The sequence below is a fragment of the Passer domesticus genome, chromosome 2 (genome assembly GCF_036417665.1).
Source record: "Passer domesticus isolate bPasDom1 chromosome 2, bPasDom1.hap1, whole genome shotgun sequence".
In the NCBI taxonomy this organism is placed as follows: domain Eukaryota; kingdom Metazoa; phylum Chordata; class Aves; order Passeriformes; family Passeridae; genus Passer; species Passer domesticus.
The window spans coordinates 22,475,418-22,489,818 of record NC_087475.1 but is presented as its reverse complement, the minus strand read 5'-3'; the positions used below and the strand labels follow the sequence as shown (position 1 = coordinate 22,489,818).

Here is a 14,401-nt window from a genome sequence, read left to right as displayed (position 1 = left end):
TGTATCTTCTTAATTAAAAATCTGGTGGGTCGGCCCTTGTTGGGCCAGGTACCCAGCCAAGTCCCAAGCTACTCTGTCATTCTCCTCCTCCTCAGCTGGACAAGGGAATGAAAATATAACAAAAGATTCACAGGTCAAGATGAGAGCAGGGAGAGATCACCCACACCAGTTACCATCACAGGAAAAACAGACAAAATTTGGGGAAATTATATCTGAGTAGGGGAATAAGAAATAAAACTAAGTTTTAACAAACTTCCCTTTACACCCGTCCCATCTTCCTAGGCTTAGCTTTATTCCTAACTTCTCTAACTCCTCTCCTGCAGCAGCACAGGTGAACAGAGAAGAAGGGTTGTGGTCAGCTTGTCACACATCTCTGCTGTTCCTTTTTCTGCAGGAGTAGGACTCCTCCAGCACATGGAGCACATCCTCCCCTCCTTCTTCACCAACCTCGATGCCTGTAGGCCTGTTTCTGTCACATATTCTAGCTCCTCTGTCTTGGCTGCTGTTGTTCAGCAGGTGTTCTTCACCTTCTTAAGTCTGTTATCCCAGAGGCGCTTTCACTGTCACTGATGAGCTCAGCCTTCGCAGCTCTGTCTTGATCTGGCTGGCATTGGCTCCATCGGACATTGGGGAAACTTCTGGCATCTTCTCACAGAAGCCACCCCTGTAACACACCCTTCCCCACAACTGCTTGCTACCAAAACCTTGCCACACAAAGCCTAATGCAAATATGTATTTTCTCTGGGAAGAGCTATCTATAAGAAACATAACTTTCCTTAAACAGATATCCCAGAGTTGTTCTGTTTAACCCACAACCTAAAAGAGCAGAAATGGAAAAACAAAAGTTATGAAAGGGGAAAAAAGGTCGGGAAACTTCATTCCTTCCTCAAAAAGAAACACAACAAAATCAGGCCATAAGGAAAATTCTCTTCAGCACATCACAGGTCTCTCCTAATGCCAATTTGCTTATTCTCAAAAAGCTTTCATCTTTCTAAGAATGTACACATATATTCTCAGAGAGATTTTATATAGATATATTTAAAGACTTGATCAAGCTGCAAATTCAAGGTGCTCAACTTTCAGTGTAACATGTTTCTAAATCACTTTCTGGAATACTGTCAAAACGTCTGTTGCCTCAACAAAGGAAACATTTTTAAGACACAGTGATTTCAATAGGAAAAAAAAAAACAAAAAAAACCCCAACATTACATTTCTACTGTGGCCTTGGACAATGTTCTAAATTTAATGGTGGCAATGTGTCAAACATACTGCCACAGAGAAGGCATAGAGAACTACAGATTAATAAAGACAATCTCTTCTGTCCACAGAAGAGTGCCTAAAATTTTTGAGGTTAATCTGTTGATGGAGTGATTTCTCTGCGGTGATAACACCAAGAGCAGAAAACCAAACATCATCAAATGGTTTGGTTTTCCAAGAGCAAGGGCATTTCATCATGGCTGACTATCTACATACAAGAGCAAAGTAACAGAAATACTGCAGAAGACCAGGACACAATAATTCTTTAATAGTTCCATACCAAGTACTTCTTATACTAACTATAATCTAAAATACACAAAAAAGAATCAGACCTTTGAGATTCATGAGGAAAGTATGATACAGTGAATTGAAAATTATGTTTTATGAGCTGCAATGACTGTTTGAAAACTGTAGAAAATTCAAACCCATTATATAGATACCGATAACAGGAACTTCCAACACAACACAACAGGGAATTTCCACACAGGTGAGCCATAGGGTTCTCTGAAGATGCATGACCACAGCCCTCACCTCCCATATGGGACTGAGGATCAGAACAGAGAGCTAGTCTCACAGAGTACTCAAAGGCCTCACACAACAGAAAGAGTTGTCCTGTCTCCAGACTCGGCAGTAAGCTAGAGGCAAGTTCTAACTGAGTCTTAGGTCAAATACAGCCTGTAGCCCAGAGAAAGACCACCCTTAGTTAGAACTGTCACAAGTGATGGTCTTTTTGTTTCCCAACATCATTGATAAAAGCACAGAAATAGTGAAGACTGCAATTTGCTTTAGAATATAATCAGCTTGCTTAAGATTGTCAGGATGAAATAAAATTTATACTTGGCCATAGAAACTTTTACCTAAGCCCTATTGAACCCACTGGGAGATAGGTACATAAATCATAGCATGTATTGGGTTGAAAGGGAGCCTTCAAATACAACTTACTCCAATCCCCCTGACAGGGGCAGGGACACCTTTCACTAGATCAGGTTGCTCATAGCCCCATCCAACACACAATGCTTTTGTGTTTCTGAGCTAAAATACCATTTGTACTCCAGAACCTGAACCACAGGCTGACAGATGCTGTGCATTGAGAACACCGCATATGGCAAAAAGAATGTCTATTCTATTTGCCACAGACAATTAGACCAGTCATTCAAATGCTGTCATACTGTATCAGTACCAGGTCTTTGTAAGAATATTCCCCAATAAACTGCCACTTACAGAATTTAGTACACAATAATAGATTTTTAACAGCATTCATTTTCTTCATGAGTATTTACACAACAATTCTCAGTCCTGATGCTGAAGAGCTGCATAGTTTTTCCCCAGTATGCATCTGAAATTTTGCTGAAAAGCTTTAGCCTCTCTGCAAACATGTTTTAGTTTACCTAGTAATACAAGCATAGAACTTATACTAGTTATTCATTAGTATTAATTCTAACTACAGTTGTAGAGTTAGAACTACAACTAGTTTAGTTATTATATAACTAAAAACAGACTGAGTTAACTTTCATTAACTGGAAAATCTTACCAGAATATTTTAAGTTAGCCTTCTGTCATGAAAATTATTGCCCAAAAAAATTTCTACCTCCCATCACATAAAATCTCTACTTAATATGGCAGATGCAGATTAGGAAGCCTGAAAAACAATAGCGAATAGCATCAACTACAGTTCAAGTAAGACATGAAAGAAACATTTCAAAATTAAATATCTGATGCAAAATACCTGTGAAAGGATTTCAAATCACCTCAGTTTGAAACCACCCCAGGGACATTCATCTGCAAAAAACTTCATTGAACTCTATGCTGCTGTAAGGATTTAAAAATTATGGTTGCCTGCCTCAAACCCTGTTACCACTGAAGGATTTTGCCCATTGTGGAAAAATATGTAAAAAAGCAAAATGCTCATCTGCAACCAATGAAGGTGTCTCCCCCAAATATACCTGCATTGATTCCTGGAACTTGGACTGTACATTAAGCCACCTGACAGGAAGTTGAGAAAAGATAAAGGTGGTGCTGTTGTCTGAGTGTTCTCTCAGACTAGACAGAGGTAAAAAAACGCCATGGGAGAAGACTCTATCACTAGTAATGGACAAGGAAAACCAACCGAGCAACATTGCCAAAAATCAGATCAGACTAAATCCGGCAGGGGGAGATCAGAACCCACTGACTCAAGAAACCCATTGACTCAAAACCCAGAAAGACTGAGCATGGGATTAATTAGCATTAGAAGTGAGGGAATAATTTAACCAATAGAATAAGATAACTATGTAGCCTAAGAACACCAATTCCTTTGTTTGCTAAAATGTATAAATAGCGAAAAATTTCTGACAACTTTGGGACCCTCACCACCAAGAAGTCCAGGATGAAGAAGGACCAATGGGATGCTGCTGGATCCATGGGTGGTGACTATATTCTGCTTAATCTGTCTGTCAGTCTGTCTCTCCCTCCTCACTTTTTTATCTTTCCAGCTCACACTTTACTGTTAAATAAAATCCATACTATTGATTTGGGCATATGATCCTGCTTTCGCCTTAGTTCAGATAGAAGCATCTCCCAATAATGAGATCTTAACAACTGCACACAATTATTTTATTGTAGTAGAAGTTACACAGACAACACTTAAAAGATTGGCACATGTCAGGAACCTAAAGGCTGAAGTACTGGATCCAGCGCCCACTTTCAAGTGTAGTATTTTAGCTTTTAAAGCTTTTCTGAGAGTGTCCCTTTCTTGGCAAAGAGGAGATAATCAAGAAATCTTAACTCCCATGCTTGAGTCAAACTGACCTTGTATTATTTTAGCACATTATGAAAACTTTAAAGTAGCATAAGGTCTTCAAACATCAAAATGCATTTAACCTAAATACTACTATTTCTTGTTTAAAATGGGAAAAATAATAAAACAGCATCAAAGATGTTTTATAAGAAGACATAAAACTTATTTACAGTACAATCCTGAAAGAATACTGTAATTACAAAAAGGTTCAGAGAGAGATTCTCACTAACATGTCAGTGAACCCAATTCACATGAGGACTACAAGAGAAATGGAAACCTGGAAGGAGACTCTCTGACAGTAGCTATTAGGGTTATATTTTTAGGTATCTCAAAGGGGAGAGGCTGAATCTTCTTTTGCTAGAGAGTGGTTCTGGGCATAATGGAAATATTACTTTATGACTCTGTTTTGAGTGTGACAGCTTAGAGTTACAAGAAACACTGCCATGTATCCCACTAAATGAAATTTAAAAAAAATGTGTTTAGAGACAAAGAGTGCAAGAAATTTCAGTCCATCATTTCATTCTTCCATATGAGTAATGTGATTAAAAAAAAAGAGATACTGAGAACTGAACTAGAAGTCATTCCCCTTTCCCTCAATCTCTCTTCCTTCTGCCTCAGTTCTGCAAGCTGAGGTCAAAGTTTACATCTTGAGACACAAACAGTTTCACTCTCCAAGGGCTGAAATTTAATAAGCCTGACACAGGAGTTACTACTCTGGGGTGTTCTTAGTTTTACTGTAACATTGTTTGCAAAAGACAGGCTGGGAAATTATATGCTCAATAAGCAGATAGAAGAGATTTTTTACTTTATTTACAAAAATAGCCTACACTTCCTTCACTCTATCTAAAACCTAAAGCAGGAAAAAAAATCCAGTACCCTTTCTCCCACAATCAGCAAAAGGAAAAGCATCTGATTCATTTGCTGAATACATTCAGCTGAACCACTGAACTTAATGACTTTAAAAGTCCTATGCTTTTTGATCCACTATATTTTTTAACTGATACAACACATCCTAGGCATATAGTTAGAGCTGCATAAACAGTTATATAGGGTAACTTACATGTTTCCTAAATGTAAGGAAAAAATAAATATGAGGTGTACAAGTTCAATAATAACAAAACATCTGGTCAACCAAAGACCTTTCTTTTCTGTAAGAGCTGCACACACACTAGGCCACATCTTTCTAAAAACCTCTGGGTAGTACTTTTCAAAGAGATTAACAACTGCACAAGAATGCAAACCTGGTAATCCATCAACAAGCAGAACTACCTTTTTTCCTTCTATTTTCTGAAAAGCAAATATAACTATTAATAAAAGAATCCAATTTTACAGAACATTGGAATCAGAGAAAAGAGAACTACACACTCCTGACTGCACTCTAATACAAAGGGTTGCTTTAGTCATTGACCTTGTCATAAGCAAAGAGTTTGGAGATTTTCTCCTTGTATTAGGCTGACCACCACCACAGACCATGGTGGTATTGCTACAGGGCTGTCAGGCTCTCATCATGTCTGTTATGAACTTGTATTCTATACAACTTTAATTTTTTTCCACTAACAAATAAAACTGAAATTACATTTTTAAAAAATAAAGCTGTTTTCTTCAGGAGAGGGATTTCTTCTTCACGGTACTCTCTACCCTCATTATTAATTATAGAAAATCTAGCATGTCTCTTGAGATTTTAACTCCCTACACTGGACTCACAGAGGAGCTTAAGTAGCTCTTGAACTGGAAATAGGAAGCATCTACACTGCCAGTACTAAAGCGATTAAATTGCATCATCATCATTATTCTGTGAAAAAAAAGTTTCTTTTGTTGTCTGCAATTGTTTCCAAGGCTCCACTATAGACAATTAAAAGTGGGTAAAAATTAAAGTGGATAATACATTTTCCAAAATTAGACTGCCATTAAGTACCATTATACAATAGCTGTAATCACAGATAATTGTAAATTATTTTGTTGAATATATGATTTATGCTTCTGGGCTTACATCATCAATACCACTTTTTTATAGATTGAAGGAAGGGAGTAGCTACTGTTATTTAAACTACAGGATATTGTAACCAATTTCTTTACTTCTACCCATCTGTAACATACTCCATATTACACCTTTGATATCTTACATCACTTTGTAACCAGTCATAAATACAGTTTTTCTGAATTATGTATTTATAGGATGCTCTTCTCTGAGAAAAGAATGGCATAAAGACAAAAAAAACAAAGTTGTTTTCTTCGGGAGAGGGATTTCTTCTTCACAGTACTCTCTATCCTAATTATTAATGGGGTTTGGGAGAAGTTATTTATATGCACTATCAAATCAGCTGCAAAGTCAAGATGACTCAGATAAAATGAGAATTTTAAGATGGTAGTGAGAATAATTTCTACGAAAATCAGATCAAATCTCAGTTGAAGCTAAACTTACAGAGGTTTGTTTTTTTGTTTTTCTAAAGGAAGCCTGTTTTTAATTCACAACACAAGAACACTTTAAAGGATTTGGATGAGAGAAGAAAGGTACACGTAGGATTCAGCCCTGAAAGAATGAATAGGTACTGAAAGTATTTTTTATATTGTTAAGTCTCCTCAGCTATATTTAGGAATGTTAAAGTATCAATGTAGTTTCTCATAGATACAATTAGAATGTAGAGCAGAGAACTGAAGCTTACGATTTCAGTATGTAAGACAGTATGAAGAGAAAGGTAAACTAAGTATCTACTGAAAAGTACCCAGGGGAAAATAAGTACTATGCCTTCTTTTTTGTTACATTCAAATACAGAAACATCTGAATCAAACAGGAATACTTACATCAGTCCCTGAAAGCTGCAATTATAAGAGAATGAAGAAAAAGAAAACATTAATCTGTTCCATGTTGATCTACAGTATTAGAAAAGGGAATGGGTTAAGGGAGGAATAACTTCCACAGTTTTGTGATAAATTTAAGACTTTCCCTTCTTCCCCTCTTAATATAAACTTCTAAGTTAAAACATAGAGCCACTTCTCAATTAACGAGGGGAATGAGGAGAGAAAAAATATGCTAACACACAATTTAACATCTTGTATTATTATCTATGGGAGAGGCAGGGGAAACATGAGGATTTATGTCAAGAGCACTTTAACCAGTATAATGCAGACAGGTACCAGCTACAGATCCTGAAATGTTAACTCTTAAGGCCAGGAGTTTTGATTAGGGAAAAACCAGGCCTGGTTTAATAAACATAAGCCCTATAATCCGGTTTTACTGTTAGCTCTCCACTATGCTAAGAGACTTCTTCAAGCAATTTTTGCCATATCTTTAAGGCATTTCTCTTTGACAACTTCAGAGTTACTGAAGAGCTGCTCATTATCTTAATAGTTATTTAAATTAAAAGAATTCTCTCCTTTGTATACATACACACACATGAAAAGACATCCTCTGTATCTCTAAAGCTTTAAACAGGAATTGCAGGGTTTTGTAGAGCACTGGAAAATTTCCAAACATAAGGAATATTATTTAAAAAGTTCTAGAGTGTGTAAAAGAAACAGATACCTAGAACAAAAAATGAATTAACAATACAGAAAGCCTAACTCTATAATAACATTTCAAAGACCTTCTATTTATGAAAAGTATTTGAGACAAAAGCAACACTTAACATATCCAAGGAATGATATTCATATATCCATATCTGATAAATGCAGAATTTAGAGCAATCTTAGAAAAAACAATAAACATAAAATACAAAAATATTCTAATGCTGACACCTCCCAAGAAGCAAGCAAAGCTAAGACATTCCCTAGGAGACCAAGACGCCATATGAAAACTGCTGTATAAAGTATATTTGCATACATGTGTAAGCATAAACTCTTAGACACTGTTAACACTGCCATTAATAAGTGCAGTTACTCCTTGGGGTCCAGTGTATAGACTTTTGGAAATCACAGCCTATATGTGCACCCTAGGACGTAGAAACACTCATGGCACATGTTATTTCAAGTCTTCTCCGAATACATGTGCAGACTGTCACCCTTCTGCACCATCCTGCTTTTCCTAGGAGAGGAAAAGAGAGACAGCAGTAGTGGTGCCACAGCAGACTGCAGAAAGCTCTCCTTGGACAGCAGGTCAGGGGCCAGCCTGGGCAGGAGAGGTTGCATGTGACAGGTCACAGCCACCCAGAAATTCTGCAGTGGTAAAATATGAGGTTATTGAGGTAGGTATGAAGACTCATGCAATAGGCAGCTAAAACATACAACAAAAGTTCTTTAAAACTTTGACTACAATTAGTGAGTAAAACTGATTTTTTTAAATCCCTAAAATAGAACCCTTTACTACTATTATTATTAGTAGTAGTAGTAGTAGTAGTAGTAGTAGTAAAAATAGTACAACTGGCACTTTATGAAAAGAGGTACAAAGATGTAAAACTTTTTTTTTAACTTAAGAACTTAGAATTTTATCTTGTTACTGTTAAATCCATATACTCACTCCCTGCTCTCTAAAACAAGTTGGCAAAGAATAAGGGGAATAGTTCACTTCCATTTTGGAAAAGGCAAAACCATGATAAACGGTAAACTATGCAAAATGAACTCTGAATCAAACATTCCAAGGAATTAAATGTTGCAATACTTTAGAATTTGCAATCAACTGACACATAAAACATTTGACATTTTAGAACACAAAAAACTAGAACAGCAACACTCCTTCTTGCTCTTTACTCTTAGATGCCTTCATCCATTAAAAAACGAAAACATTTAAATTAAAAATGTTAGAAGGATAAATATAAGAAAAATATGATCTACAACAATAATAACAGTGAAAGTTATTAGGCAGCAGAATAGCAATTAGACGGACTATAATACCTTAGTGGCCCAAATACTTTCATTTTCCCGAGACATGTTCCCCATGAAACACTGTTTTTAATTTTTAAAGACTAGAAATTTATTACACAGTGATAAGCTCTTTATGGCTCCATCTCCCCTGAGCCATAAAGCAAAGAACATTTTGTTAGTCCAGTAATAATATAACGCTATAGAGAAGACTCAGTCCTAGCATGAAAAGATCCAGCATTTCACATGGTGTAATTTTTTGTAATAATGATCTCGTAGCAGAATGCTGACATTATCCAAGGTTATGTCACTTTATAGGCATGCATGAGTATACTCTTCTGCCCTGGAGAGACAGGTCAGAGGAGGTTACTGTATGTAAACTACAAAACAAATAAAGAAAAATAACTTTACCACAGAACAATTTATTCAAATGAAATATGTCTCTGTATACTCATCCTCCACCTTAAACCATTTAATTTCTCATATTTCAAAGCTTCTGATACACTATAATCCTAATTTTTTTCCTTAAACACACATTATCTTTCATTTAATTATTCTAGTGGTAGTACAATTTTTTTTCCTCTTGCTTAGAAATGTTCCCAAATTACCAGTACCAGTGTCAAACTCATAAAACATCCCAATCCAAAAAATAGAATCCCACTTATTAGTGGTCAGTAATCAAATAAAGGTATATCCTATTAGTTTGAATCGGTACTCTGTATCAGCTTACATTATACACAAATGGAGCGATTAAAGCAGAAGATAATTTTGAAGACACAACGTTCCAAAAGATGCCCTGACATAAAGTGGGTATTTTCTCTTGTCTCAGTGACACTGTGAAAGAGAACCTGAGTGAACTCATATTTATGCACAGCAGACAACCCATGCCCAGGGCCGAGCAGCTTGGCAGCAAACCCAGTGAGTGCAGCACGTGCCAGCACAGATCTGCTGCAAAGGGCTAGCACGAGCCCATCCTGTGGAGAGCAAAGGTGACACGAGGCCCTATTGCAGCAGGTCACAGAGCACACATTAATGAGCTGGAAGAATGAGACACTGTAACACTGCCTATATTATATAGTGACAAAGGTCATGAGCGCATTCACATAGATGTTAGACAGAAAGACTGGACTGACAAATAATAAAGTGGGCTTTCCTCTTAAATGCTTTCCATTACCCTGAGACAAACTGCATGTGAAACTTATCCAAAAGAACCACACACAGGCAGAGGCAATCTAAAAACAAGCAGCAGAGAAAAAAGCAGTGTTTGGAGTGCTAACCTATAAGTGGTGCCCTGTAATGACTGAAGCATGGACTTAGACAGATAGTATCTGAATCCTTTATTCAAAGAAACCAGCTGGTTTTATACACTTTGTCAAGGTACAGTATTTCCTCACATGGTACTTCTCACTACCTGACCTATCCCATGTTGCCACGTCAGCAACACACTTTCTAAATGTCCTTCTATGGAGTGATCATGTGCTGTTCATCATCTGTCAGCTTCTGGCACCCTCCTTTCCACAGGGCTCTGCCAGGTGGCACCTCCTCCTCCAAGGTCAGGTGGAGAGAGCTTCTCTGTGCCACCACGTGCTCCTTTGTGACACCACATGCTCCTTTGTGCCACCATGAAGTTCTGCGGGCACGTGCCACAGCCTGTAACTCATTTCTATCCTATCTCTTCCCACAGAGCCCAAAGGAAATCATTCAAGAACTATAAATTAACTTGCTTCATGAGACACAGTCTATTAGTACTTATTTGATGACTTTTACAAAAATATGTCATATATCTCTAAAGAGAAAGAGGAAGAAGAGTAAGAATACATTTTAAAAATAAACCAGCTATATATATATATAGAGCTTGGAAAAGTACATGAGAAAGAGTAATGTAAGTTTAGATGAAAGTTTTTCCAAAATGCAGCATCAGATATATTGCCAAACTACTACTGAATATGGAACTCATTATAAGAGGAATAAAAATATTATTAAAAACTGCACAAGAACAGAAAACATACATGGAGACAGCAACAATTGATACTGTCAACAGGTATGCAACCCTCCAAGAAAAAAAATATTGCTTAAAAAAAAAAAAGTTCAAAAAAGTTTTTAGCCATTAAAAAAAAGAGCCACAAAAGACATATTCTTCACCAGTTATTGAAGCAAAGGAAGAAAAAACAGAGACTAAAAATACAGGATGGTTTTTCCCTAAGTATCAAAAAAAATCTTGATGAAGGTCAACACCACCTCAACAAACCTTAGGTCAGAACAATTATTTTCTTAATATTATAATCAAAGAGTGGCAAAAAGGGATAAGTCAAGGTCAGGAGCCTTTGAGAGAACCATTGTAAGCCACAAAAATTATCTTGGTTATATAATTCTCAGTAGTCTTATGAAAGAAATTAGTATCAATACAAAGATGTACATAAACACATAATATGAGCAGCAACAATCATTAGCAGTATCTACTTCATGCCAGAGATGTCCATAATGAATGCAATAAAGTTTGAGAGGAGAACATATTTGGCTTAATTGCTTCTGTATTTTTAGTTAACATAGTTCCTGGTCTTAAAAAGAGCAATGGCCATAGTGTGAAAATTATCATCTTCATTAAGGTCTGTTGACAATATAAAAGAAAAAGAGTTAAAAATAATAGCAACCACAATCACCCTTCCTCCTCCTCCATTAGAAGTATAAATGCCAGTATTCAAGAGTGGTATTGTGTCCCTGAGAAAATATATCAGCAGAATTCATAGACCAGAAACTGCCTGGCCCAAATTAAGATGTTCTGAAAAATTCCACTCTCAAGAGCTCAATTAGCCAACTCACAACAAGGCTACATGAATGAATTACAGCTACTCAAAACAAGAGCTGCAGAGCTGGTACAGTGTAACTATTGCCAGTATGTAGAATAATAAATCCAGGGTTGTTAATGCTGTTTTTCTTCTTAAGTAAGAAGAAAATTGGAATACAGCAGCTAGAAATTGTGTTATTATAATTCTATGCACCTTTTCTTTGTGTGAAATTCTGTTCCATTTATGACACCTTATTATTTACATTCAAAGAAAAATAATTGGAACTTTATGCACGTGACAGTTTATGTATGCAACAAATTCTTATCATCTACAAACAGATTTGAAAATCTGCTTTTAGGCATAGGAAGAGACTAATTTTTATAAATGGTCAAACTGCTGTATGCACCTCTAAAATCACTAAACACAACCTTTACACTCCCAGCATTTTCAAAACATACCTCTCCACTTACTATCGGCTCTCTATACAATTGCAAGTGCGTAACAGTCAGAAAACAAAAGCCACATTATTGAAATGGAAATTGGAAAACTCTTGGGATTAACTTGTTTGGCATGTGGTTTCTCTTTTTTTTTTTTTCTTACTTTACAGCCAAATGTTTTGGGTCTGGGACAACTCATAAATAAGCCCCAAAAATACACTGCATTTGTGTGTAATTTCTGTGCAACATTAAAATCAAATCACAGATCTTTCAGCTTGGAGCATTCCTTGGTTAATTTCTCAAGAAAAAAAATATCATTGTTAATGTTGCCCATGGCATTTTGAAATGTGGTAGCCACTACAGAAATCAAAACCAAAACCCACAAAAAAAACCCCAGTTGAATGCTGAACTTACTCTGATTCTGGATTATTCTAATCACAAACAAGCAACCATGTGGATGGACAATTCACAAATCAATCAAGGGAATAACAGAAGTCAGACTCTGGGTTAGTATGTTTGTAATGTTCTTGCCAAAATTTTTCTTGCTGTTAAATTAAAATGTTAGCTTTCAAGTATATGACAAATCTTATTTACTGTCTTTATGGTTAGCTAATTCTCAAAGAGGAGCTGTTTTACTTATGTCCGAGATTTGCTCATGAAGCATCTATAGGGTATTCTAATCCAATAATATCCTTAATCTCTTTAGTTTTGCAACACATTTCAAATACTGAACACAGGGGCAAGAGAATATTTTCCTTTCCCTCTTTGTTCCCAAAATCAGATGGAATGTGAGAATGACAAGAAAGTAAGTTTCAACTACACAGAAGCAGAAAATAGGCTTACAAAGATTGCCAGGTTATAGCCTAAGAAGATTAATTCTTGCACTTAAGGCACAACATAGACCAATCTAGAGAGGACTGATGTTTAATAGAATTGGTGTTATTTGCTTGGATGCAGAAGAACTAGGAAGCTGTTTTAAATAAAAGACAGCATGCACATAAGCAAACTCCAGCATGGAACTCTCATCAGCTTCCTTGTAACAGCCATCTCCTAGGCAACATGTGCAATAAAATGAAAGCAAGAGTACATTTTTGACTTCTGACCTTGTGACAATGAGTAGGTAACACTGGGGAGAAAGAAAACATGCTGAAATTCTTGTGAATCTCACAACACTACAACAAATTTAACTGCAAGCTAATTCCTTCAATATTGTAGACCAGAGATGACGTGTCTGGCCGGCCATGCAGAAGTGTCTTAGAAGTGGCACAAAACACAGCTGTCTCCACACAAAGGAGACAGCGGCTACAAAAGCAACAACTTCTGATACCAGTTGCCTTAACTACTTTTCAGCCCTCTGGAAATGGTCACTAGCTAGCATACCTGTGCATGACTTTGAGTTATGGTGAAGGTATCTTACAAAACTAAGCTGCTTTAGAAACCATCTCTCATGCGTGAACACACTGATTTATCGCATGTAAAGATACTCTTTTCCAACACTAAGGGCACTGACAAGGATAATAATTTACATTAAACAATCCTTACTCCTAGGATAAATTTAAACAAAAATAAATACATGACTAAACTTCCTATACTAAAGTGTCATCCTCTTTGCATGTTAATTTAGCTCTAGTTCAGCTTTAAGCACAATGCTAAGAAATATCTTATCTTTGCAGCCATTTTCCTAAGTTCATTTGTCAGTTGGGAAAGGTTAATATTACATGTTATAGATACATATTATAATATTGGCTTTTTGCAAGTATTAAAATGGGTTTTATATGTGTGGTGTTAAAGTAACATGGCTATAAAGATACAGTTTGTATTTCTGTTAATTAAGCTTAGACATAGTATTGAAATAGTTATGCTTGTGTTAAAATGTCTGCTTGGACGGGATAACATTCAATGAACACAGCATGAGGACACCTACTACAGATATGCCAACTATCAGCGCTCACCATTTGAAGAAAGTATGGACCAAGGCCCAGACTAGAGGTGATAAAGAGGAGCCAAAACCACAGCCCAGAAACGTGCAAGCTCTAAAAAGGTGGAGCCAAGGAGGAGCCATGTAAAATAGTTCCTAGAAAATGTAAGCTAGTTTATGGATGTGCATACAGATCTATGAACATGCAACAAGCTGATGTAAGTGAAAAGGTATTTAAGGGGTATCCCCGAAGGTGATGGTGTGGTTTCAGATGAGTGCCAATATGCATCTGGCCATAATAACCTTTGCTTTATGGTCCTTATCTCCTATCATCCTTTAATAAAATTTTTAAACTTTCACAAGAGAGTGAACATGTTTTTCACATTACACATGTAGCTTGTAGAGAATTTTAAATGTTTTCAGCTCTCTAAAA

General features: G+C 36.5%; 1 protein-coding gene and 1 long non-coding RNA gene across 3 annotated transcripts in view; one reads left to right on the top strand and one right to left on the bottom strand.

Annotated features, from left to right (window-relative positions):
- PUDP (pseudouridine 5'-phosphatase) overlaps positions 1-14,401 on the bottom strand; it is a 65,009-nt gene that overhangs the window by 46,545 nt on the left and 4,063 nt on the right. The gene's annotated exons all lie outside the window — the stretch shown is intronic.
- On the top strand, positions 13,085-14,281 carry LOC135295247 (uncharacterized). 2 transcript variants are annotated; one of them, XR_010357282.1, is made up of 3 exons: positions 13,085-13,166; positions 13,266-13,458; positions 13,960-14,281. It is a non-coding gene; the product is annotated as an uncharacterized LOC135295247 (long non-coding RNA). The 2 variants fall into 2 exon arrangements; XR_010357281.1 differs by having other exon boundaries at positions 13,112-13,170.